Genomic DNA, 25,396 nt, shown 5'->3' with positions numbered 1-25,396 from the left:
GTACTCGGCTCTCACAGCTGGCTAGTCCTGCAGCTTCCAGCAAGGGCTGCTCGTGCCGCACACCACTCTTCCTGGAGCTCGTCCCTTATCCTCCCCCCCACCCCCCGGATTCAAGAAACATCAGTCTGGGTATAGCTGTGGCATACGAGAATAACTTTTTCTCCAAATGGGTCTTTCAAGTACAGTTTTTGAAATTCATACTAATACTGGTATCCAGAGTTGAGATTTTTTTTTCACCACTTGCCTTCCTCTCTTACTTTTCTTCCTCTTACTCTAATGATTCTTCTTTCATTTTTCTTTCCAGTGTAGGCTCGTACGTTCTCCACATGACTAGCAAAACACATAAGCCTTGCTCCTCTCCCTTCCCTTGCCATAAACAATTCAGACACCTCTTGGAGTCTGCGAAGTCCGTTTGAAGAAGCGTTTTCTTTTGCATCTAGACGCTGTGTGTAACCGCAGAGGAGGAGTCGAGTATGTTTCAGAGAGCAGAACTGCACTGAGCTAACACAGCAGACCAGGGGTGAGATTCAGGTCTTGCCGGGTCCCATTTACTGGACTGCATCTCCCATGCAGTGCTAACTCCTTGAGCTCACCCTCATTCTGGCTTCTGGCTGTCACTTTGCCACCAGGGCTGCAGCTAAGAAGCTCATTTCTGACTTAATTACTTTCAGGAAATTTGCAATCTGGCTGGTGACATGTTGTGGTATGGACACACAGGAGTGGAGGGCTCTGGGTGGGTGTGCCCTCTGCTTTGTAGCTGCTGCCCTTCCAGATAGAGAAGAGCCTCCGTCCCTCACTCCTCGGCCCTGATTTTTTTTTCTTGTATGTTACAGAAAATCCTAACAATGGGATTTTCTTTTTTTCTTTTCTTTATTGGGGGATTAATGTCTTACATTCAACAGTAAATACAATAGTTTGTACATGCATAACATTTCCCAGTTTTCCATATAACAATACAACCCCCACTAGGTCCTCTGTCATCCTTCTTGGACCTGTATTCTCCCCACCACCCACCCCAGAGTCTTTTACTTTGGTGCAATACGCCAACTCCAGTTCAGGTTCTACTTGTGTTTTCTCTTCTGATTTTGTTTTTCAACTTCTGCCTCGGCCCTGATTTGACCTCCATTCCCTCTATGAACCGCACATCAAGCAAGTGGGGCCCAACTGCCCCCTGGTATATTTCACCCTCTTCTTCCCTGGTGCCAGGCCTTGGGCTTTCTTAATGGTGAATGAGGTCGAGAGACACACTGAGTTACTAATCGGGGACCTTGCACTTGGAAACATCTCCCGAGTGCCATCTGCTACCCCCTCTAACCTTTCAGTGGTGAATCACTTACTGAATTTTTTTTTCTTTGCAGCAGAATTAAAGCATCTTAAATAAAAACAAATCCAAGTCTTTTAAATGCTAGCTCCCTGGCTCTTTTTCTTTATTTTATTTGTATTAGTGATTTAATATTGATTTACAAAACTATAAGATGATATATAATAATATATTATGTGTATAATTCCATGTGATCCCCGCCATCAGAGTTCTGTGTCCCCATCCTTTTCACTGGAAACTGCAGTAGTTCTCCCAAGGCTACTGATCTGGACTGATTCTGTAATTATCTAGCTATATCTATGTGTACTGTGTGTGTGTGTGTGTATTCCCCCCATTTCTTTTCAACAGTCCTGCCTTCAAAACTTTTTTTCTAAGTCACCCCAACACCTATTGCCACTTCCAGCTGTCTTTTCTTTTCCCCTGTTCTCTGTCAGGTAAGAGAAAGTGCCTGGCTTTCTTTGGTGTTTTTCAGATTCAACTCCCTTTCAGTGATGGGCTCTCTCTTTCTTTCTTTCTTTCTTTCTTTCTTTCTTTCTTTCTTTCTTTCTTTCTTTTCTTCTCCTCAATGTAGTCTTCCTGAGTACTCCTTTCTTCTTTCAGCCAGGTGGGGGAGAGGTGAAGGGAGTGTAGCCAACACAATCTCCTTGTGCCTTTAACATGTTTGTGTTGAAAAGTATAGGGGGTAAGAACATAGGGGGCAGAGCTGGAGAAAGGCAGTCTTGTGTGTTTCATAACTGTTGAAAATACCAAATGTGAGAAATACTTAGCACCTCTGACCTGTGCCTCTCACCTCTCGCTACTGTAGCATCACTTTAATCCAGTAAATCTTTTTCTCACATCTAATAGTCTGCTTGCCAAAAAAAGTAAACAGCCCTGTGGCAATACAAGTCTAGATATCTCTCTTTTTAAAGAAGAATTCATTTATTGTGTGTATGTGTGTGTGTGTGTGTGTGTGTGTGTGTGTGAGAGAGAGAGAGAGAGAGAGAGAGAGAGATAGCAGAGAGAGGTCTGCTTAGCTCTGGCATATGGTGGTGTCGGTAACTAAAACTGTAGCCTCTGTGTTCTCATCCATGCACCTTTTGTGATGTTACCTCCCTGCTTCTGGGTCTTGGTCTCTCTCTCTCTCTCTCTCCTTCCTTCTTTTTCTTGGTGCTTCTAGGGTGGTTTCACCTCTCCTTTCCTATTAATACATAGTAGAACCTCTGACTCACCTCCAGGAGTGACCCCAAGGCAGCAGGGAGGCTTTTGGCAGCTGTAGTTTGTGTGGTTCTTGACTTGAGCTGTTACAGGAAGCGGGGCCCGAGGAGGGGGTTGGAGCGGGCAGGGATGGAGGAAGGGGAGGATGAATCTTTTTTTTTTAATTTAAAAATATTTTTATTGCCACCAGGGTTATTTATTGCTGGGGCTTGGTGCTGGGACTACAAATCTACCACTTGCAATGGTCTCTTTTTTTATTTTTATTTTTCCTTTTCCTTTCTAGCACACTTGATAGGACAGAGAGAAATTGAGAGGGGAAGGGAGATAGAGAGTGAGAGAGAAAGACACCTGCAGACCCGCTTCACCACTTGTGAAGATTTCCCTCTACAGGTGGGGAGCAGGGACTTGAATCTGGGTCCCTAATCATAATAATAGGTGCACTTAACCAGCACCCCCCCTCTAACCTACCTCCCGGCTGAATCTTTTTTCTTTGCTGTTAACTTGGAGGTTCTAGAAAGACACTCTCCTCTGGTTTTGGCTCCAATGTTAGATGATCAAGAAAAGAAGAAAGAATGAGGGAGAAGGAAGATAGGAAGGAGAGGAGAGGAATACAAAAAGAGAGAAGGAAAAAGGAAAAGAGGGAGAATGAGATGGAGAAAGAAGGAAGGAAGAAATTTTATTAATTGTAGATTACTGTGTTTGGCTAAAGCTTGAACTAGGGGTGTGTGTGTGGGGGCAGTAGACTAGGCAAATTCTAAGTCTTTCCTTTTCTAAAATACTGAATCAAACCATCACAGCCACAAGTGAATTCTCTCTCCTCTCTCTTTCTCTCTTCTCCCCGTTGAAAACCTTGCCTCTTGCTGTACTCAGTACTCCCCGTTTACTGTTCATGCATGTGATTCTTAATACAGGAAACTTAATCCGGAAACTCATGAGTGACTGAACCCACCCAGTGGGGACGCCCAGGCTCTTGCGTGCGGTAAAGCTTCTTTGGTTATGCTCACAGACCTGAGCCTCACGCCTCTTTCTTGACTGCAGGCTCCTCTTGAAATAACTTCTTCCCATCATCCTCCCATGTCTACAGAGCCTGGGCGTGTGCCTCTTCTACGGGGTGTAGATTCTGTTTTGTTTCCAAGTGATGCATAAAACATTTGCTGTCCATCGTTGCCAGACAGAGATTTTTTTTTTTTTTTGCCTTCTCCTTCTAACATTTGGGCATCTGGACTGATCACAGACGCTCTCCCACCCCTCGAGATGCCATATGTCCTTGCCGTGTGAGATAACTGAAGTGTCATCAAAGTCTCCCTTGTGTTGTCTTTCTCCAGAAGCCAGTTCAATAGAACAGGGGCAAATTTTTCTGTTTTCTTTGGGGACCGTCAGATGTGGTCATTTTTGCGTGAGCCTGCCAGGCACCAACTGTGCTCGCCATGTCACTGGCTGACAGGCTCTCACCGCCTTCTGCAGAAGCCCATGTTGAGTTGTTGAGACGGTGCCTGCTTCCTAGTCACAGGGTTTCCTTTCTCTGTCTTGTTCAAAGTGAGGTTTTGTCACAGAAATCATAGTGACTGGTAAATCGTAAAAGAAAACCCTGAGCCTGCTCTCAGCTGTCATTCAGGTACCCTTCTGAAGGTCTTTATATTGAAGGCTTATTCCTGCTGCTGTAATTATAGACTAGATACAATTTTATGCAATATATATTTTTATTTTTATTTATTTATTTATTTATTTATTATTTTTATTTTTTTAATTTTAAATTATTTATTTATTTATTCCCTTTTGTTGCCCTTTATTTATTATTTTTAAAGGAATTTTTTTTAAAGAAGCAAGCCTTTAAAAATTTTTTTATTATCTTTATTTATTGGCCAGAGATAGCCAGAGATCTATAGGGGTGGGGGAGATATAGAGGGAGAGAGACAGAGAGACACCGGCAGCCCTGCTTTACTGCTCCTGAAGCTCTCCCCCTGCAGATGGGGACCGGGGGCTCGAACCTGGGTCCTTGCTCACTGTAATGTGTGCACTCAACCCGGTGCGCCACCGCCTGGACCCTGTTTTTTATGAAGTCTTATCTTAAGCATTTTATATTTGCCTCAGTGTGTGTGTGTGTGTGTGTGTGTAAACATTTAGTATTCCCTCATTTTTTCTCTTTACAGGAATGTTAAAGGCTATCGGATATGTATAAATTGCAGTGTTTTAAGCAACATCCTAAGAGCACAGGTACCAGAGTGGTATCTAGTTCTTCCCCTCTCTCCTATCTCTCGTTACGTAATAAATGGAATCTTTTAGAGAAAGCTCAAACACTGTGATCAGCGTGCGTGCGTGCGTGTGTGTGTGTGTGTGTGTGTGTGTGTGTGTGTGGGGTGTGGTGTGAACTCAGAGCTCTGTGCATCTGCACGCCCGCAGAGCTAGCAACTCCACCCAGTTCTGTGTGTGGAGAGACACCAAGGCTTCACTCCACCACCCACCTGGCTCATCTTTGGGCTCTAGTGTGTCTCTGGTGGTGAAATCCAGTGTTTCCACAGAGAAGACACATGTCTGCCCACTGAGTCACCTCCAGGGCTCTTAGATAATTTTAAAGGGTTACAATAAATGCATGAATTATTTGGGGAGAAGGGTTCTTGAAAGCTTTCTACATTCCCTGCTTAGGCATATTGTTGCTTTCATTTCAGAAATCATGTGGAATATAAAAGAGCTAATTGTCTGCCTCCCTCCCTCCCTCCCTCCCTCCCTCTTTCTTTCCCTCCCCCCCTCTCTCTCCCTCTCTCTCTCTCTCTCTCTCTCTCTCGCCCTCCCTCCCTCCCTCCCTCCCTTCCTTTTCTCCAGAGAACTGCTCAGCTCTGGCAAACGGTGGTGCCAGAGAATTGAATCTAGGACTTTGGAGCCTCAGGCATGACAGTAAATAGCTAATTTTCAAAGCTAGAAAATAAAGGAAAGGGAATCCAGGCTGCTTTGCCTTTCGGTATTTTATGTATCTTCCTTTCTGCGGTGATCAGCCATGCTTGTGGGCGTAATACTTCACATTAATAGCAGTGCTTTTCATTCTAAGTAATGACAAAATGTTCCTCTCTGGTCACCCCGTTGATCATTGATCTTTACAAAATGACATGATCACAGGGTCACAGCTCCACACTGTTCCCACCACCAGAGCTCTGTGTCCCCAGTCCCTCCAATGGAAGCTATATCAGTTCTCCCAGGATTGCAGATACGGGTTAACCACTATTTCTTCAACGGTCTGTCTATATTTGTATAGATTTACCCACTTTTTTAAAAGGTTCCCATCTTCTCTTCCTTCCCAAGTCACACCTACACCTATTATCACACCTCAATGTCTCTTCCTTTTTCCTTTTTTCTCTCTGGGTCCTGATGGAGCTGGAGTTCAGAGCCCTCTGGTCATCTTCCTCCAACATTTCTCCCCCTCTGGGAGCCTGGATGAAAATTCTTTATGGGAGCAGAAGGTGGGGGTTCCGGCTTCTGTAACTGCTTCTCCACTGGACATGGGCGTTGGCAGGTCTATTCATACCCTCAGCCTACTAAAAAACAACTTCTCCTCCTTCCTCTTCCTCTTCTTTCTCTTCTTTCCTTTCTTCTAATAGGGGAGTTGGTTTGACACAGAGTTGGGAACTCCTTAGGGTTTATTCACGTATAACTAACTGTTCATTGAGGTTGGGCACTGTAGTGGGCATGATGTTTAAAATGGACACAAAAAAGACATGGTCTCTGTCATCACAGAATTTATAGTTGAAGTACAAGGCAGGGAGCTAAAGATGTTCTTTTCTTTTTTTAAACTATTTTAAATTTTACTTATTATTGGATAGAGACAGACAGAAATGGAGAAGGGAGGAGGGATACGGAGGGGGGGGGGAGAGAGACACCTGCGGCCCTGTTGTTTTCGACGGGTTATGTTGTTTTTGCCGGGCTGGCTTCACGGGCGGGTAACAGACGACCAGGGACTCATGGTTGAGCTGTAGGCAGTATCTCTTTATTCATGCAGGACGCAGCACAATCTAAGACGAGCTAAGCTAAACTCAACGTATTATAAAACTCACAATGCTGTCTTTATATATACTTGCCAAGTAGGGTGGAAACAGGATGTGACATAGAGAGGGTGGAGAGAAAAGTGACTGGTGAAAATCAGAGTGTGACAAGGAGGGGGCAGAGCAGGCGAGAATCCTATCACTGAACCACCAATGCCCTGGAGTGCTTTATGTAAATGTAAAAGTGATTTATGTAAATAGACCAAAGCTTTGAATGGGATTCAATCTATCCCTATATAGGCATATGGTTAAGCAGAAGCCAGGGGGAGCTGGCATGCTATCCAACATCTCCCCCTTTCTTTTTAACTATTTGCTATAGTATCAGGATTGTGGGGTGAACAGAAACCTATATCGTACAGGCATTTTCAAAAGAACTGGCATAAGACATGGAAAACAAAATAGGCAAGCAGCAATAACCAGTGTGATGCCAAGGGGAACGTTTCTTGCCTCAAAGGGCAAGGCCTAGCAGGCGAAAGGGCATTTCTTGCCTCTGGGAGTGCTTCTTGCCTTTGGGGGCATCTCTTGCCTCAAAGGACGTTTCTTGCCTCTGTGGGCATCTCTTGCCTCTTGGGGCACTTCATGCCTCTGTGGGCATAACCTAATAAGGAGGGGGAGTTTTCTGCCTCTGGGGCAGAGCCTGCAGGCGAGGGGACATGGTCTATAAAGTCTCAAGGCAATTGGCTGAAGTTAGTCTTTGAGAAACACAGCAGCGTGTACCAGTAAGTCCGATGGAGGTGTCAGTCCAGAGTAGCTGACCACAGAAGAAAATGCCAGAGGATGAAATGCTGCACGTCTGTCTCAACGGGGAATGTCGGCCACCAGAATTTTGCCTTTCTGCAGAGAGTGAGCTTTGGAGTCTGTGAATCTGTTTCTTCAGGTCGTGCCAGGTCACCTCATTGGTTTTCGGGGGTGTGTTGTAGTCATTCCATCTTGTGGGCCATGTCAGAGAACAGGATCCAAATGGATTTCCAGGAATTCCATTTGAGTAGATGCTTTTTCATGTGAAGACTTTGACAGCTGAAATTCACTTACTTGTCAAACAAAATTTGTAGCAGATTAGAAGTTTACTATAATTGATAACTCCATTATAATTGGAAGTCCTTTCTAGTATGATTTTAAGGTTGTTTAAACAGTTTAAACTCAATAAAATGTGGAAAGGTAAACAGAAGAACCATGGTTAAAAGCCTCAGGCATGAGAATAATTAACATAATCATTGCATTATCTGCCCCACCCATAACTCATACAGTTTTCAGGATTAAACGTTTCAGATTCATGTCAAGACGTAAAAAAAGAAATCAAAGGAGGAAAAAAAATTTTTTTGGATTGTTTCTGGATGTCTCTAGAAATCATGGCTGTGTCCAGCATTTTTTTTTTAAGTCAATGTCAAACAAAAATTCAGTCATTCAAATCATTCTCTTATGAAACGCAACTTGAACCAGATTATCAAGATCTCACCATGTAGGATTAAGAGTCCCCGGAGGGCGTCCTAGTCCAAAAAGCTCCTTGAAATTCCATTTAGGGTGCTTCTGACTGTTCCTGCTGGATTGCTTCAGGCACCCATTTTTAAAAGCGTCTTCCCATCGAAGAAAGAATCCAATCAGGAGAGTAGAACTAACCACATGTCTCCATACTTGGGAACTGCCAGGGTACTGGAGAATGCTCTTCAAATTAGAGTAGACCTTCTCCATGGGTAACATGCGAGAAGAAGTCCAGAAAGTTCCAGGGGAAATCCCCATGCATACGATCACGGTCATAAAGAACCAAACTGTGGCCTGGAGCAAAATGTACTCTTTTTCCTCAGGAAACATGGGAGAGGGAATCCAGAAAGTCCAAGGAGAAATCTCCGTGCATCTCCCAAGCTCTATGATCCTGGTCATAAGAAACCAAAGTTCCCGGTCAGGGAAACAAAGTGTGGCCCAGAGTAAAATGTTCCAGAGACAGAGTAACTGTCTCATAATGAAACAGTAGAGGCTTTGGCAAACCTCTTCATAAGTAGAAGAGAAGACCATAGTGCATAGGTAGGCAAAGTCTTCACTTATCTGGGAGTTGCGCAGGTCCAGTCCCACGTTGTAGCGCCATATGTTGTTTTCGACGGGTTATGTTGTTTTCGCCAGGCTGGCTTCACGGGTGGGTAACAGACGACCAGGGACTCATGGTTGAGCTGTAGGCAGTATCTCTTTATTCATGCAGGACGCATTCTCCTGAAGACACCAACTTCTGTGGAGGAAGAACAGCTACGATCTCCAGTGCAGGAACACAGGGCCCGCCTCAGCCCACCTCCTGTCTGCAGTGGTAAGGACAGACCGCTCCTGTGTAGACAGTTCTTTGGCCATGGACAAAAGGAAATATCTGAAAACCTGTTCATTAGGATCCTGGAATAAGAGTTTCGTTTTTAATCTTAAAAAAAAATAATAAGGAAGAAGAGCAGTAGAACAGTTTAATTGAAGTGGAATTTAAATCAGAAAGGTCCGCCTGAGCTGAAGGGATTGAACCCTTGCCATGAGTTCCAGCTTCTGTGGAAAGGGTGCCGCCGCCACCCTGCTGGCTCTCGGCATCCAGGGGATCTTCTCCATCATCGAATTTCTTCCTCATTTCTGGGTCAGAGAGGACTTCTTTTCCCAGCACAGCCCTGCCTCACCACTCGTGAAGCTTTCTCTCTTCAGGTGGGGGCCAGGGGCTTGAACCCAGGCCCTTGCACTCTGGAATGTGAGCACTTAACCAGGTGCACCACTGCCTGGCTCCTGCTAAGAATTTTTCAAATCCTGGAATCAGTAAGAGTCCTTCCACAGCAATCTGTATATTGTCCTAGTCAAATATCAAAGACGTATTTGCACTCAGTACTACGGTAGCTTTCCCACCATGAAGACTTTTGACCCTTGTACACATTTTGCTGGAGGTTCCGGCAAATCCCTGTCTCACGTGAACCAAGGCAGTAACTCATAGTTTCCCCGGAGGTTTCTTTCCTGCCTAGGTGACTCCAGATTTTTGGATTTTCTTTCTTGAGTTCCTGTGGATGGTTGAAGAGTGCAGGCTGGGTTCTGAACCCGGGGTCATGGGTAGCACCCACAGATGACTTCAGGGGCCTGGGAATGGCCGACGTGAGGGTCGAGGGTCATCGTTCCTGAAGGAATAGGGAATTTGCAACAGATCTTCACCAGAGTTTGCAATTCTGAGAAGACTTGGGCATCTTCAGTGCGCTGGAGGGAGTGCCAACCGGGTCCCGGTAGTCGCGCCCTTCTGTAAGCATAGATGAGACACGTCGGCAACCTCAGCTGTGTTGCCTGCATGGCAGGGACCCATGCCTGCCCATCGGGACTGGCTTAAGGGCACAGTCGGGGATTGTGCATGAGTGTCTTGGGGCAGTGAGCAGCGCTGGGCAAAGCAAAGTGTGACTTTGCTCTTGTTGCTACAGCAGAACCATAATGATGGAGGTGAGAACTGGGGCAGGGAGCCCAGCCTGGGCAGACAGGCTGAAGGATGAAGGCCTCCTTCCCCAGAAGATCAGTGATCTTCGCTGCTGCTTCCGACTCCTTACTTCACTTAGATGCCCACTTTGCTGGGACGAGGAACAGCGGTCTGAGGAGGGAGGAGGAGAGAGCCCTCTTGTGAGCAACATAAACAGAAAGAAAAAGGACCCCACAAGTAGACCTCTATTACTGCTGTCACCATGCATGTTTTTAACAAGGCACTGGGATTGAGCCTGGGGCCTTGCAGATGCACAGAGCCTCTGACCCACCTCCCTGACCAGGTGCTTCTTTTATATTTTGAGAGAGACTAAGCAAGAGAGATGGTGTTGAAACACTACCACTAGTGGAGTTGTGCTTGACCTTATCTTCTTCTTGTTTAATCTTGTTTTTTAATTTTATTTATTATTTTATAGAGACAGAGAGAAATTGAGAGAGGTGGAAAAAATAGAGAGGGAGAGATGGGGGCTGGGTGGTGGTGCACTCAGGTAAGCACACCCGTTACCACGCTCAAGGACCTGGGTTCAAGCTCCTGTTCCCCACCTGCAGGGGACCTGCTCCACAAGCCGTGAAGGAGGTCTGCATGTGTCTGTCTCTCCTGCCCTCTCTCCATTTATCTGCACTGAGGAACAACCTCAGTGCTGATGCTCTGGGAGTCCTGGGGATGGGAGGGAAGAGAGGCATTCCATCAGCAGGACTTTCAGCTACAGAGTCCTGCTACAGCGGGATTTTTCCAAGGCTTGAAGACAGAACAGGTGGTTTGTTAGATCTTGGCGAAGGGGGCAAATTCCAGTGAGAAGCAGCAGCTTTTGCTAAAGCTTCATGGTCAGAGACTTTGGGGTCTGTTATAAGGAAGTATAATAACTTTGAGGAATTTCTTTTGGCGTTTACCTCGGGCTCTGAGACGGTATCGGGGTGCTCTGCAGTATTATTCTGACCCTCTAGGGGGTGATAGATAAGACATGCAAAAGTAGAGGGGAGGTTTTAATGTCTTCAACACAAGGAGGGATTATATTTGCCCCAAATGCCATTGTTAATCCCTTGAGAACCTCATAGAATAACTGGCTGAACTGCTCTGGGAACTTTTTCACATTACTTAGGAATCGCTCTACACCAGAATTTTAAGATCAGAATCTCCAGGGGAGGCCCGAGTATGGGATGATGTGAGAGCATGGTAGAGCATAGGGGAACTCCCCCATCCTTGAGATGGAGGTCTGAAAAGACACCCCACCTGTCAGTCTCTCCCTTTCAGGGGTAGAGCTTGGCGGGAAACATGTTCCTGACTTAGTTCCTCTTTGTCAGTCTCCCAGGCTTCACAGAGGCCTGCAGCTTCTAACACTTAACTCATTCCTCTGCTACAAACCAAATGGTTGCCTGCTTGAATACTCCCCACACTACCTTGCCAGTAACATAACAATAAGACCCCCACACGCCCCACTTTGATCACCATGCCTTATAGCAATACTCTGCCCTTCTCTGCTTTATCTCTCTCTGCTGTTTTAACAACCATGTCCTTCCTAACACCTTTAGATAATTAACATTTCTTGCCTCACGAAAACTAATTGTTTTGACCTTTTTGTATCTCAGCAATTCTGGTCATTCCTTAGCCCTCCCCACCACAGGGGCACTGACCCTTTGAACACCTGTGCTCCTGTGCTTATTGACATATGTGAAAATGTTTTGTCTCACCTTGCTATATAAGCCTTGTCCTTCTCAGAATAAAATTGGAAGTTCATACCTGAGTTTCCCCTGGGGCTTCTTCTGCATCACGTGACCACTAGAATCGGTGACGAGAAGGCCAGTGGCTCACCTCTGTTGCGAGGCCACCCACGTGATCACCAGCACCCGAGAATTTGTATTTGAATAGTAGTTAAGAATTAGCTTGAAGGGGCTCTGGTGATAGCATAATGGTTATGTAAACAGCTTTCATGCCTGAGGCTCAGAGGTCCCAGGCTTACTCCCCAGTTTTACCACTGCTCAACTCTGCTTAAAAAGAAAACAAAAACAAACGAATAGAAAGAAAAGGAATAATCTTGAATTAGTTCAATGATGTGATTAAAATTCCTGTGGTACAGAGAAATAACAACTGAAAGTGAAAATCTTTTCCACCCTGTGGCTCTTAATCTTTCTTCTAAAGAGTGAAGGTGTGTGCAGATATCCAGTGTACCCAGAACTGCTTTTTAGTTTATCAGAGGAGATTGCATTAAATGGGCACTTAACATGTCACTTATTGGGAACCGGGTGGTGGCACACCAGGTTAAGAACACATAGGACCGGCACAAGGATCCCGGCTCCCCACCTGCAGGGGAGTCACTTCACAGGTGGTGAAGCAGGTCTGCAGGTGTCTATCTTTCTCTCCCCCTCTCTGTCTTCCCCTCCCCTCTCAATTTCAATTTCAGTTTCTCTCTGTCCGATAACAAAAAAATAAATAAAATGGCCACAGGAGCAATGGATTTGTAGTGCTGGCCCAGAGTCCCAGTGATAACTCTGGAGGCAAAAAAAAAGTCATTTATTTATTTAAAGAAGTCACAGCTGACTTTGAAAATGCCAGAGGGACCATGAACAGAGGAATGTGAGAACCTTTAGAAGAGATGCTGCCCTGCCCACAGTGAGAATTTCCCCCTCCGGATCAGTGAAATCTCTTTTGAGCTTTCAGCCGTGTGTGATACTACATCTGTGTCGTCAATGCAAAGCTGATCAGATTCTCCCAGAGGCACGTTCACTGGGCCATTCTGGTGACGGTGCTGTGAGCACTTGCAGACAGATGGCTCCTGGCATTCCGACAGAGCGGTGGTACCAGCGTGATCTTGAGACAGTCCTGCGGATTACCGAGACCATACCACCTGGTCTCCTTCTGCCCCTCTGCCCCTCTGCCCCTTGGACTTGGAGTGGACTGTTGGCCACTGTTTCCCCATACTACCCTCACCTTTTCATTCCTCCTTATTTAAACTTCCTAGTTGGGAATTTGTCAGTAGCCAACAGAGTAGTATGCAGCAATGAAAAGGGATGATATTGTGTCCTTTGGGATAAAGTGGATGGACTTGGAGAAGATGATGCTCGGGGAAGCAGGGAAGGACAACTGCAGGATGGCTTCACTCTTGTGTGGAATACAGACAGCTGAGTAGGTGAACGTGGAAAAGAAAAGTTTCCAAGACTGTGGGAGAAGTAGAGTGGTTGTCTGTGGGGGTGGGCATGGGGACACAGACCTTTGGTGAGGGGAGTGGTGGGGGGCAGAGGAATTGCAGTAAAGGGTCTCGGGAGTTTTCTCAGTGAGTGGAGCATAAGAACCACACGCCCGAGGCCCTGGGCTTGCTTCTCTGCACCATATCTGCTGGACTAGTGCTTTAGTTTCTATTTTTCTTTTTTCTTTAATATTTTATTTATTCATGAGAAAGACACGAGGAGAGAGAAAGAAACAAACATCACTCTGGTACATGTGCTGCTGGGGACTGAACTCAGGACCTCATGGTACATGTGCTGCTGGGGACTGAACTCAGGACCTCATGGTACATGTGCTGCTGGGGACTGAACTCAGGACCTCATGGTTGAGAGGCTAATGTTTTATCCACTGCACCATCTCCCAGACCATTAGTTTCTATTTTTCAATGAATAAATAAACCTTAAAAAAAAGAGAAGGGGGTTGGGCAGTAGTGCAGCGGGTTAAGCACACATGGTGCCAAGCTCAAGGACCGGCGTAAGGATCCCGGTTCGAGCCCCCGGCTCCCCACCTGCAGGGGAGTCACTTCACAGGCGGTGAAGCAGGTCTGCAGGTGTCTGTCTTTCTCTCCCCCTCTCTGTCTTCCCTCCCCTCTCCATTTATTTCTGTCCTACAGCAACATCAGTGGCAACAATGGCAATAATGACAATGATCGCAACAAGGACAACAAAATGGGGGAAAAATAGCCTCCAGGAGCAGTGGATTTGTGCAGGCGCTGAGCCCCAGCAATAACCCTGGAGGCAAAAAAAAAAAAAAAGAGAAAAGAAAAGGAGAGGCAATTAATTGTGTGTAGCTAAGAGTCTGAAAGGCAGGTGGTAGTTCAGTTCTTATGCTTAGGACATGGTCTTTATAAATATTTACTGCAAACAGAAAATACCAAGACAAAGTGGAGGAAAAAAAGTTTTCCCCCAGGAGGGGGGGAAAGTGTCAGCTCTACGTTCACACTTGCATTGCTGTGGTTATGATTTGGGCAAGTGAGTCTGGTAGTTTGCGAGATGGGATCACTCATGCCTGTTTTACAGTTACTGTGAAAGTAAAATAGAAATAAGTGGAAGTACAGAGGCCAGGCACTGTTAAGCAGCAGTGAGGAACATTTGGTAATGCTTCTAGTAATTAATATGCACACAACAATCATCACAAATCACCCAAAGTTAGAGTTACCGTGACTTATTTCATTTGGCCTCCAGGGTTATCACGGCTGGCTGGCACTATGAATCCACTGCTCCTGGCAGATTCCCCCCCCCCCCCCATTTTAATGGACAGGACAGAGAGAAATTGAAAGGGAAAGGGAAAGGGAGGGAGGGGGGGGAAGGAGAGAGAGAGAGAGACCTGCAGACCTACTTCACCACTTGTGAAGCTTCCTCCATGCAGGTGGGGAGCAGGGGCTTGAACCTGGGTCCTTGCGCTTCGTACTATGTGTGCTTAACCGGGTGCGCCACTGCCGGGCCTGACTTATTATTGTTTGTATTTTAAGGTTCCATTAATTCATTGAGCCTGTGTAAAACCTCTGTAGTTAGTTGTTTCTTTTATCTCCAGCTACTAGTCTGGTCCAAGTTGTTGGCACCCCGTCTACCATAACAGACTGCCAGCTGGCCTCTCCGCCTCTCTGGCTTTGGAATCTCCTTTGCCAGTCAAGGCTGCATTTAAAAGCTTTCGTTGGCTGCAACATCTGTGCTCAACTGAGGCGTTTGGGAGACGCTGTTGAATCAAAGTAGGTTGCTAATACTGATAATTAGAGAGCAGAAGTCTGAATAATTTATTCTTTTTGTTTTACTCTTCAAAAACCACTTAGAGTGAGCTTTATTATATCATTACGTTCTGGTGTGTGGAGAGGGAGAAAGGGAGGCTTCAAGTACCCCCGGGACTGGCCTGCAAACAGTGCTCTTCATTCTTCACAAGTGTCGCCTCAGGAGTGCAGTCTGGTCCTTGCCATGTCATAAGAAAAGACCCAGGACAGGACCCTTATTTCACCTGGATTCTGTCCTCACAGCACCTCACTACTGCTGCCGTGTACTTGTGTCCTGTGATTTCCCGGCCATGCACAGTTGGAGTGGCTTCTGTTTTTTCTCGGTGTGTGTCCTAATTCCTCTTATAACACGATCCTGGTTTCCTTTGGAGAACTTCTACCTCTGTGTTTTCCAGTGGCTGCCTGAGGTTGGAGGTGACTCTGCCTCCAGCTTCCTGGGTAACCCATGCCTGGTCAGCAGTATCCTGGGACTCTGCTAACTTTGGCGTGTGTGTGAAGGGAGGGTCACGTGTGGAGGCTGCCTGGGGCTGCGGGGGTCTGTTACCATCACTAGGCGAGCCCGCCTGACACCTGACTATGGAAGTCGCTGGAGGAGGAGAGCCCCGAGGGACAGAGGGGCACAGAGCCTTGGTGGCATCCACTGAGCTGCTGCAAACTAAGTGGAGCTGGATTTTAGGAACTCGTGCAGGGCGGCCTGTCCTTCTCTGGCTGAGGACAAGTTGATTTTGGTTTCCATCATTTCAGACCAAAGGTCCTGTCTGGCACCGAATTCCTCACTGTTCCAACTTTGACAAGCTTCATTGCCGTGAGGCTTTGCTCCATGCCGTTGTAGGTCCCTCCTCTCCTCCCAGACCAGCAGCACTGCACGCGTCTGTCTGTCCTGACCCAGATCAGATTCTCCCACTTCCTTCCCAGCCAGCCTGGGAGAAACGCCACTGCTCTCCATGTTGCTGTGGCCCTGTTCAGTGCTTTCTGTCTCAGAATCATTTTCAAATACACTGACATTTCTCACCCCTTTAAACTTATGAGATGCTTACTTTCAAATGATTCTTTATTTAAGTCTATATTCCTAATTCTCTGCATAGTCATAGATGATGCACATTTCTTTTCCTGAATTTAGGAGAAAGAGAAATAATGGAAAGCGGGAGTAGAGAGAAGGGAACAGTACTTTGATTTTTCAGATGGGAGCCTTGGGATTTGTGCTGTGGGTAAAGGAAGATGGAAACAAGCTTGTTGAATGACAAGTCAAACCTGTTTAATCTTTTCCTCTGGGAACTGTCCTACTTGACAGCTGTTGAATGTATGGTTGCCTTTAGTTGGAGGGATTCAGCAGAGCCCATGGACGTGACTAGAACAGAGGCTGAAATAATTATCCTTTTTTTGTATGCAAAGTTTTATTTATATTTATTTATTTGCCTCCAGGGTTATCGGTGGGGCCCCAAACCACGAATCCACTGCTCCTGGAAGCTATTTTTTTCCCCTTTGTTGCTCTTGATGCTTAATGTTGTTGTTGTTATTGATGTCATTGTTGTTGGATAAGACAGAGAGAAATGGAGAGAGGAGGGGAAAACAGGGAGGGGGAGAGAAAGACAGACACCTGCAGACCTGCTTCACCGCCTGTGAAGCGACTCCCTTGCAGGTGGGGAGCCGGGGGCTCGAACTGGGATCCTTACACCGGTCCTTGCGCTTCGTGCCATGTGCACTTAACCTGCTGCGCTACTGCCCGACTCCCAATTATTTTTATTTTTTAATGTGAGAAATACAGATAGAAAGACTCACAGAGACAGACTGGAGCCGTGCTCACCTCTGGCTTATGGTGGTGCTGGGGATTGAACTTGGGACCTTTGGTGCCGCAGGCATGGAAGTCTGATTATTCTAAGTTATACAATGTCACAGCAGTGGCACTGTCCTGCACATCTGGATCCCTACCAGCAGACGGGGCATCAACCCCTGCGAAGTCTCTCAGGGCTCTTTCCTCAGGACAGTTTTCCAGTTCAGGCCACCCACACGGGACTAGCACACGAGCTGTCACCCAGGACAGGAGGCCAGGACAGGGCTCCTTGCCTGCTGCCTTTCACAGGTTTTTCTTCCTGTACGTTGGGCCAGTGTAATCCTGCCAATGTATCTGCTTCCCTTCCACTCTGCTTCCTCAGCCTTAAGGGCTCTGTGAAGCATCGCATAGGACTTGTGGTCTGCCCTGAGCTCTGATTTTCAGGCTCTCTCTCTCTGTTAGAAATATAAGACATAAGGGAGTCCGGCGGTAGCGCAGCGGGTTAAGCGCACATAGCACAAAGCACAAGGACCGGCATAAGGATCCCGGTTTGAGCCCCCGGGTCCCCACCTGCAGGGAGGTCACTTCACAGGCGGTGAAGCAGGTCTGCAGGTGTCTGTCTTTCTCTCCCCCTCTCTGTCTTCCCCTCCTCTCTCCATTTCTCTCTGTCCTATCCAACATTGACGACATCAACATCAATAACTACAACAATAAAACAACAAGGGCAACAAAAGGGAATAAATGAATAAATATTTTTTTAAAAAAGAAATATAAGACACAGATGAGAGCAGAAGGGGCAGTATCTCCAAGGTCCCGCAGGTTTTGGCACCAAACATTAGAAATATGAGACACAAATGAGACCAGTAGAGTCCCGTGTGTAGACCAAGGAGGCTTTTTTTTTTTTTTTTTTTTTTTTTGCCTCTTGGGTTATCACTGGGGCTCGATGTTGGCAACATGAATCCACTGCTCCTGGAAGCCATTATTTATTTATTTATTTATTTATTTTAAGTTTTAGTGGGTAGGACAGAAAGAAATTCAGAGGGGAGGGGAAGATAGAGAGGGAGGGAGATAGACACCTGTGACCTGCTTCACCACCTGTGAAGTGACACCCCCCCACACACAGGTGGGGAACTGGGGCTCGAACTGGGTTCCTTGCGTGGATCTTTGAGCTTTGTATTATGTGGGCTTAACCTGCTGCGCCACCGCCCAGACCCCTACAAGGAAAGTTTTAGAGTGGTAGTCGGGGGAGATCCTGAGAAGCATGGCTACTTCAGGAGTGCTGGGCAGAGAGTGCGTTGAGTGTCTTTTAATGTGGGGTTATCTGATATCTTTCTTGCCGTCAGTCTGGCTCTTAGGAAAGACTTCTTAATGAAGTTCTCACCAAAATGAAATCACAAGCCGTGACATACAAATGAGTCACAGTGTCAAGATGAAAGATTCCTGGCAAGCCTGGTTCCCAAACCCACATTCTTCTCTTTCAACTCCTGCCTCTCAGAACTGAAAGATCACTTCTTCAAGGCAGTGTCTGCCGAATTTCTTCCGTGTACAGTTTTGATTCTCCCCATTTGACACTTTTACTGGATAATGAATGAGTGATCACCACTTCTCATCCTACCAGGAAGTGGGAGTACATCCCACCCATCTCCCATAGGGGAGTGTTGACTTAATGCCATGTGGAGTGTCCTAGTCCTTATTACTTCTCTCCTTAAATATTTGCGGAGTCACCAGATAGAACGAATTTCAAGAGAAGACATATATCATGGTCCTCAAGAGCAATCTTCCTGACAGTTAAATAAAGAGAAGAGCCTTGCTTGTTTTTATCACACAGGCAAGAGAGAGAGGCTGTCCTAGGGAATCAAGACAAAAGAAGCAAGTGAACCTATTAACGTACAGTCATTCTGTGCTGCACTTGAGGTAGCTAGTAACTGCAAAACACTGCTTGATTCGTTCCCTGCGTCCATTCTTCGTGAAAGCACAGGCTCTCTTTCGGGTGAAGAGGGTGGGGTGCCTCAGCTTTTCAAAGATTGTTTGCCGCCTTTGTGGCAGGCTAAGGTGCTGAGGGTCTCTGTGGACAAGGGAAGGGACAAGACGGTACCTTTTGTTTCAAGGGCTGTAGCTACCCGCTGCCTGGCTAACTAAGGGCACTGGGCTTGTCAGAAAGACCATAGAATGTCTGAGAGGAAGTGCCATTTCTGGCTTCCAAGCCTGGACGTGTGAGAAGGGGGATGCTTTTGAAATGAAAAAGCAAAGTCCCGACTCTAGTTTTTCATTCATAATCCCAGTTGGGTGAAATCACTGGGGAGTGAGGTGTCATTCTGCATGAGCCCATCTGCAGCAGATGTATGAAGTGGAAGTGGAAGGAGCAAGTGACCATTTGGCTTGTCTCCTGACTTACTATTCTCTGGGCCTTACAGCTCTCAGAGGGACTCAAGAAGCAGCAGTAGGTCTGGGCATAGGCAGCCTTGAATTCCAGCCTTGACATTGCTATTTATTCGTCAAGTGGCATGTACCCTCATTTCCTTCCTTCCTTCCTTCCTTCCTTCCTTCCTTCCTCCCTCCCTCCCTCCCTCCCTCCCCCCCTCCCTCTCTTTCTTTCTTTCTTTCTTTCTTTCTTTCTTTCTTTCTTTCTTTCGTCTCCAGGGTTGTCACTGTGGCTCAATGCCTGCACTACAAATCCACTGCTTCTGCAGGTTATTTTTCCCCTTTTGTTGCCCTAGTTGTTTATTATTATTGTTGTTATTGTTGCCATCATTGCTGTTGGATAGGACAGAGAGAAATGGAGAGAGGAGGGGAAGACAGAGAGGAGGAGAGAAAGATAGACACCTGCAGACCTGCTTCACTGCCTGTGGAGGTGGAGAGCCAGGGCTCAAACCCTCACCCTTAAGCCAGTCTGTGCGCTTTGCGCCATGTGCGCCTAACCTACTGTGCTACCGCCTGGCCCCTTATCATTTCTTTTAAGCCTCAGTGTGCACTGAAAAGTGGAGTTAATTCATTTGCATTGGATGGTAGTTGTGAGGGTAAAAAAGAAATAATGTCTGTTAAGTGTCTGCCTGGTACTTAATAAATGGTAACTGCATCAAAGTGTTTTTGGTGCAAGTCACAGGACACCCCACCTGAAGTGCTCAAGAGAAAGTTATTTCATGTAAATAGAGGAATGATAGTAGGAGGACTTCAAGGTTGGTTGGCTCAGAGCCTCAACACCAGCATCACCATTAAAATACGCAGGTTCTCTGTGTCTTTCTGTTCTGCCATGCGAACCAGATGGAGGTGGTTCTCAGACCGCTTACCCTCAGTCGCATTTGGGTTGGTGAAGTTCAGATATTACATTCTTTTTTTGGGGGGATTCATTTTTTATTAGTGATTTCATATTTATTTATAAAATTACAAGATAGTAGGGGTACAACTCTGTTCCCACCACCAGATACCTACCCCCCTCCCAGGGTTATTGCTGGGGTTCTGTGCCTGCACTAGGAATCCATTGCTTCTGGTGACCAGTTTTTCCACTTTATTGGTTAGGACAGGGAGAAACTGAGAGAGGAAAGGAGAGGAGAGAGAAGGACAACTGCAGATCTGCTTCACTGCTTGTGAAGTGTCCTCCCTGCAGGCGAGGAGCCGGGGGCTCAAACCTGTATCCTTGCTTCTGTATTCTTGCTTCTGTACTTAGTATTATGTGTTTCGCTGCCCAGTCCACTCCACGAGGGTTCTGGATCCCCAGTCCCTCCTTTGGAAGCTACGACAGTTCTCTTAAGCTTGCGATATGGGCTCATTATTATTTCTACGGCTGTCTGCCTCTATTTGTATATGTTTGCCCATTTTTTCCTGTGGTCCCCTCTTCTCTTCCTTCCCAAGTCACACATATGCCTATTACTATGTCCAAATGCCCCTCCCTTTTCTTATTCTCTCTTAGGGTCTTGATGGAATTGGGGTTCAGAGCCCTCTGGGCATCTTCTCTCCTGGTCATATTTCTCTCCTGCTGAGAGTATGGACCAGAATTCTTTTGGGGGTGCAGAAAGTGGAAGTTCTGGTTTCTGTAATTGCTTCTCTGCTGGGCATAGACATTGGCAGGTGGCTCCATCCTTCCAGCCTGTTGCTTCTCCCCCTAGTGGGGCAGGGCTCTGGGGAGGTGGGGCTCCAGGACACATTGGTGAGGGAGTCTGCCCAGGGAGGTCAGGATGGCACCATGGTGGATCTGCAACTTGGTGGCACTCAGCTCTCCTTTGTCCTTTTCCGCTGCTTTTTGCCAGTTCATAGATGGATTATAAGTTCCCAACATGGTTTCTCTCTGTCCCGTCCTCTGAAGTGTCTTTTGTACTGGCCTGGAAATCCTGCTTCCATCTAGAATTGCCAGAATTTGAAGAGACTTTTTGCAGAGTCAGCCTCCATGCTGTGTTCATGCAGTCATCTTGACAACACTCCTCCTCTCTGTTTCTGAGAAGAGTTTCTCCTCAGGCTGGGAGTATGGATCCACCTGCCAACACCCATGTTCAGCGGGGAAGCAGTTACAGAATCCAGACCTTCCACCTTCTGCATCCCACAATGGCCCTGGGTCCATGCTCCCAGTAGGATAAAGAATAGGAAAGCTATCAGGGGAGGGGATGGGATACAGAGTTCTGGTGGTGGGGATTGTGTGGAGTTGTACCCCTCTTATCCTATGGTTTTTGTCAGTGTTTCCCTCTTTATAAATAAAAATTAAAAACAAAAACAAAAACAGAAGAGTCTCTCCTTGAAGCATTGGCAAAGGACTACTGGTGAACAAATCCTAAGATTCTAACTTGAGGTGATTACTTCCATTGAAATTAAATAAAATTGCAAAATTAGTTCCTGGCCTGTACTGGCTTATACTAAGTATTCAGCAGTTACTTGTGGCTAGTTGCTACTGTGTTGCAGAAAACATACAGGATACATTTCCATCATGGGAGAAAGTTTTAACTAAACAGCGGTTACTTGTGGCTAGTTGCTACTGTGTTGCAGAGAACATACAGGATACATTTCCATTATGGGAGAAAGTTTTAACTAAACAGTGTTACTCCTGATTATCCCCCAGACTTTTCCAACTTTAAGATTCTGAAGAGACTAGGACTACTAGTGACTATATATATTTTTAATAATTGCATAAATTGGTTGAGAAAATAAAGTTATTTATGGGTCAACTTTTTTCAGGTGACATTTTATTATTTTTTTAAACTTTTTTTCTTTATTGGGGGATTAATGTTTTACAGTCGACAGTAAATACTGTCACATGCATGACATTTCTCATTTTCCACACAAGAATACAACTTCCACTAAGTCCTCTGCCATCCTGTTCAGGACCTGAACTCTTTCCCCCTCCACCCCAAAGTCTTTTACTTTGGTGCAATATACCAGTTCCAGTCCAAGTTCTGCTTAGTGCTTTCTCTTCTGATCTTGTTTTTCAACTTCTGTGTGAGTGAGATCATCCCATATTCACCCTTCTCTTTCTGGCTTATTTCATCATAATTCCTTCAAACCATTTATTTAATTAATTAGTTTGTTTATAGACACAGGGAGTGAAAGGAATCAATCAGAGCATCAAAACTTCCTTCGGTGTAGTGGTGGCTGGGCTTGAACCTGGGCTGTGTGTGTGGCAACACAGTGCAATATCCAAATGAGGTATTTCACCTACTCTATGGGCCAACATTTAGAAAATGTTTCTGTAAGTTGTCAGGTGATCTACGTAAAATAAATTAATGGTCGTCAAGATGCCTATATCTGCAATGCTTTACTTCATTACAATTTAATATATTTTGTGCCTCCACATTGATGTGAGTTTACCAGATAAGATTTTCTCTGATTTCCCTTTTTCTTTTGTCTTTACACCTGGGCAATGTCAAGGAGCAGAGGATATAGGATAGGATAGGATAGGATAAGATAGGAGCTGGTGAATTGGATAAACAGATGTTTTCTTTGTTCCAGTTGTTTCTAGAGAGGAAACATTCTTTCAGCCGAGGTAGACAGTACTTAAATAGTAGTTCAGCTGAACCGGATGGCAAATACTGAAGTGGAAAATGATTGTTGGCTCTTTTCATGATTTAATCAGATGATGAACACCTTGGTCACCTCTTCTGCTTCCTCTCCAGGGGACAACAGAGAAACAACAGCTGGCAGCGGGTCCATCTCTCCTATGGTTGATTATTCAGTTTTAGGCCCTTTATTTAACTGTGGTTGCTAATCAGCTTTTTTTTTTTTTGTCCCCCTCCAGGCAGACTCCACATTGCTTTTTAATAATGCTAACATCCAAGCAAAGCATATGACAGGGATTAATTTGATTGTGTTGTCCAGAAAACAGAGCCTGGGCCCACTAGATAGTGCAGTCATTGCACAGCCTTTGAAGAGCAAGGTGACGTTGAGGTTTCTCCTAACACAGAGTGAAAGTCTTGGGGTGGGACGAGGATCTTGGTTTATACTTAGATGGCTGTGGACTGCCAGCTGTGCATCTTTACTTGAAGCATGAAAGCTGTTTTCTGGAACTAAACTTTAAAAAAAATCTTTATTGGATAGAGACACCCAGAAATCAAGAGGGATGGTGGGGGGGGAGAGAGAGACAGGGAGAGAGAGAGAGAGAGACACCTTCAGCCTTGCTTCACCACTGGCAAAGCTTTCCCCCTGCAGGTGGGAACTGGGGGCTCGAACCAGGGTCCTTGCACATTGTAACATGTGCACTCAACCAAGTGTGCCACTACCCGGCCACTAAACTCTACAGTACACATTGTGTTCATCGAATCAGCCCATCACTTTCTAAACGTCCTGTGATAGTCTCACATCCGTTTCTGGATCACTTTACACAGGAATGGAATGAATGACTCTGTGAGCAGAGATGAACTACTGAATAAAATACAGGGTTTCACACATGTTGGCTTCAGATAGAAAGCCTCCTGGTGTGGTGGTCCACGCAGCCCTGCTAAGTCAACAACACAGAACTATTTCCAATTAGACAAATCAACTCTGCATGCCTTTTCACATGAAGGAGACTTTGGGGGAAGGAGGGAGATAGTTTAATTCTGTTAGGCCAAACACTTTATTGGTTTAATTGGGGTACATTATGTTTAAATATTGACATATATTAGATGTAACATGATTAGTTTCAGGTATATAGCACGATGATTTGATTTTTAAAAAATTAAAAAAAATTATTAACACCATTCCTGCCACCAGAAGTCTGTGTCCTTACCTCCAACCCTCTATAGTGAAGCTGAAAAGCTACCCTCATCCTCCACCGAGAGATTTTTTTACTTTAGTGAAATACTCCAAACTCGGTCAAATTCTACTTTGTATTTCTCTCTCTCTCTCTCTCTCTTCTTTCCTTCTTTCTTCCTCCCTTCCTTCTTTCCTTCCTTCCTCTTTCTTCCTTCTCTCTCTCTTTCTTTCTTCCTCTCTTCCCTCTTTCTTTCTTTCTTTCTTTCTTTCTTCTTCCCTTTCTTCCTTTTTCCATTCCTTCCCCATCTCTTTCTTTTTCTTCCTTCCTTCTTTCCTATCTTCCTTCTTTCCTTCCTTCCCCTTTCTTTCTTTCTTTCTTCCTTCCTTCCCCTTTCTTTCTTTCTTTCTTTCTTTCTTTCTTTCTTTCTTTCTTTTTTTCTTCTCTATTAGATAGAGACAGCAAGAAATTGAGAGGGGAGGGGAGATAAAGAGGGAGAAAGACAGAGAGACACCTGCAGCCCTGCCTCATCACTCGTGAAGCTTTCCCCATGCAGGTGGGGACCAGGGGCTTGAACCCGGGTCCTTGTGCACTGTAGTGTGTGTGTGTAACCAGGTGCGCCACTGCCTGGCTCCAGGTATTTCTGTATGTTGTAGGTGATGCAGCCTAGATTTGTCCTGGAAGCAAAGAAGGGAGTCAGAGCCACCTCTCTGCGTTCACATTTATTCAGTAGCAGCTGTAGTCCAGGAGTTATCGCTACATACTTGTTTTGGTTCAGCTGTTTTTGCACCTCAATATGCTTTTTATTTTTTATTTTATTTTTATTTTTTGTTCTGATTAGTGTTATGTTTTAATGTATTTTTTAATTTTTATTTATAAAAAAGGGAAACACTGACAAAAATCATAGGATGAGAGGAGTACAACTCCACACAATTCCCACCACCAGAACTCCGTATCCCGTCCCCTCCCCTGATATAGCTTTCCTATTCTTTATCCCTCTGGGAGTGTGGACCCAGGGTCACTGTGGGATGCAGAAGGTGGAAGGTCTGGCTTTTGTAATTGCTTCCCCGCTGAACATGGGTGTTGGCAGGTGGCTCCATACTCCCAGCCTCTCTCTCTCTTTCTCTAGTGGGGCAGGGCTGTGGGGAAAGCAGATCTCCAGGATACGTTGGTGGGGTCGTCTGCCCAGGAAAGTCCAGTTGGCATCATGCTGGCATCTGGAATCGGGTGGCTGAAAAAGAGTTAACATATAAAGCCAAACAAATTGTTGACTAATCATGAACCTAAAGACTGGAATATTGAAGATTAAGATTTGGGGTCTCCGTTTTGCAGACAGCTAGTAGGCCTATTTTAGTTATATCCCAAAAGGCCTATGACTATACTAGTTTTTTCCTGAGCCTGACATCTGATATACAGGTGGATTCAGGTTATTATCTGGGGAGATGATGTCATGGCTGGAAAAAGGACCAGAAAGCTGGATCAGGGAAGAGAGTAGCT

The 25,396-nt window shown here is 45.6% G+C and overlaps 1 protein-coding gene and 1 long non-coding RNA gene across 2 annotated transcripts in view; one reads left to right on the top strand and one right to left on the bottom strand.

Annotated features, from left to right (window-relative positions):
- The window catches only part of PDE1C (phosphodiesterase 1C), a 432,015-nt gene that overhangs the window by 89,462 nt on the left and 317,157 nt on the right, over positions 1-25,396 (top strand). The window lies entirely within an intron of this gene.
- Positions 1-25,396, bottom strand: part of LOC132539849 (uncharacterized) — a 325,383-nt gene that overhangs the window by 275,556 nt on the left and 24,431 nt on the right. The window lies entirely within an intron of this gene.

This window comes from Erinaceus europaeus, chromosome 8, assembly GCF_950295315.1.
Source record: "Erinaceus europaeus chromosome 8, mEriEur2.1, whole genome shotgun sequence".
NCBI lineage: Eukaryota > Metazoa > Chordata > Mammalia > Eulipotyphla > Erinaceidae > Erinaceus > Erinaceus europaeus.
Note: the sequence above shows the minus strand (reverse complement) of the source record. Positions and strands in the feature narration are given on the sequence as shown.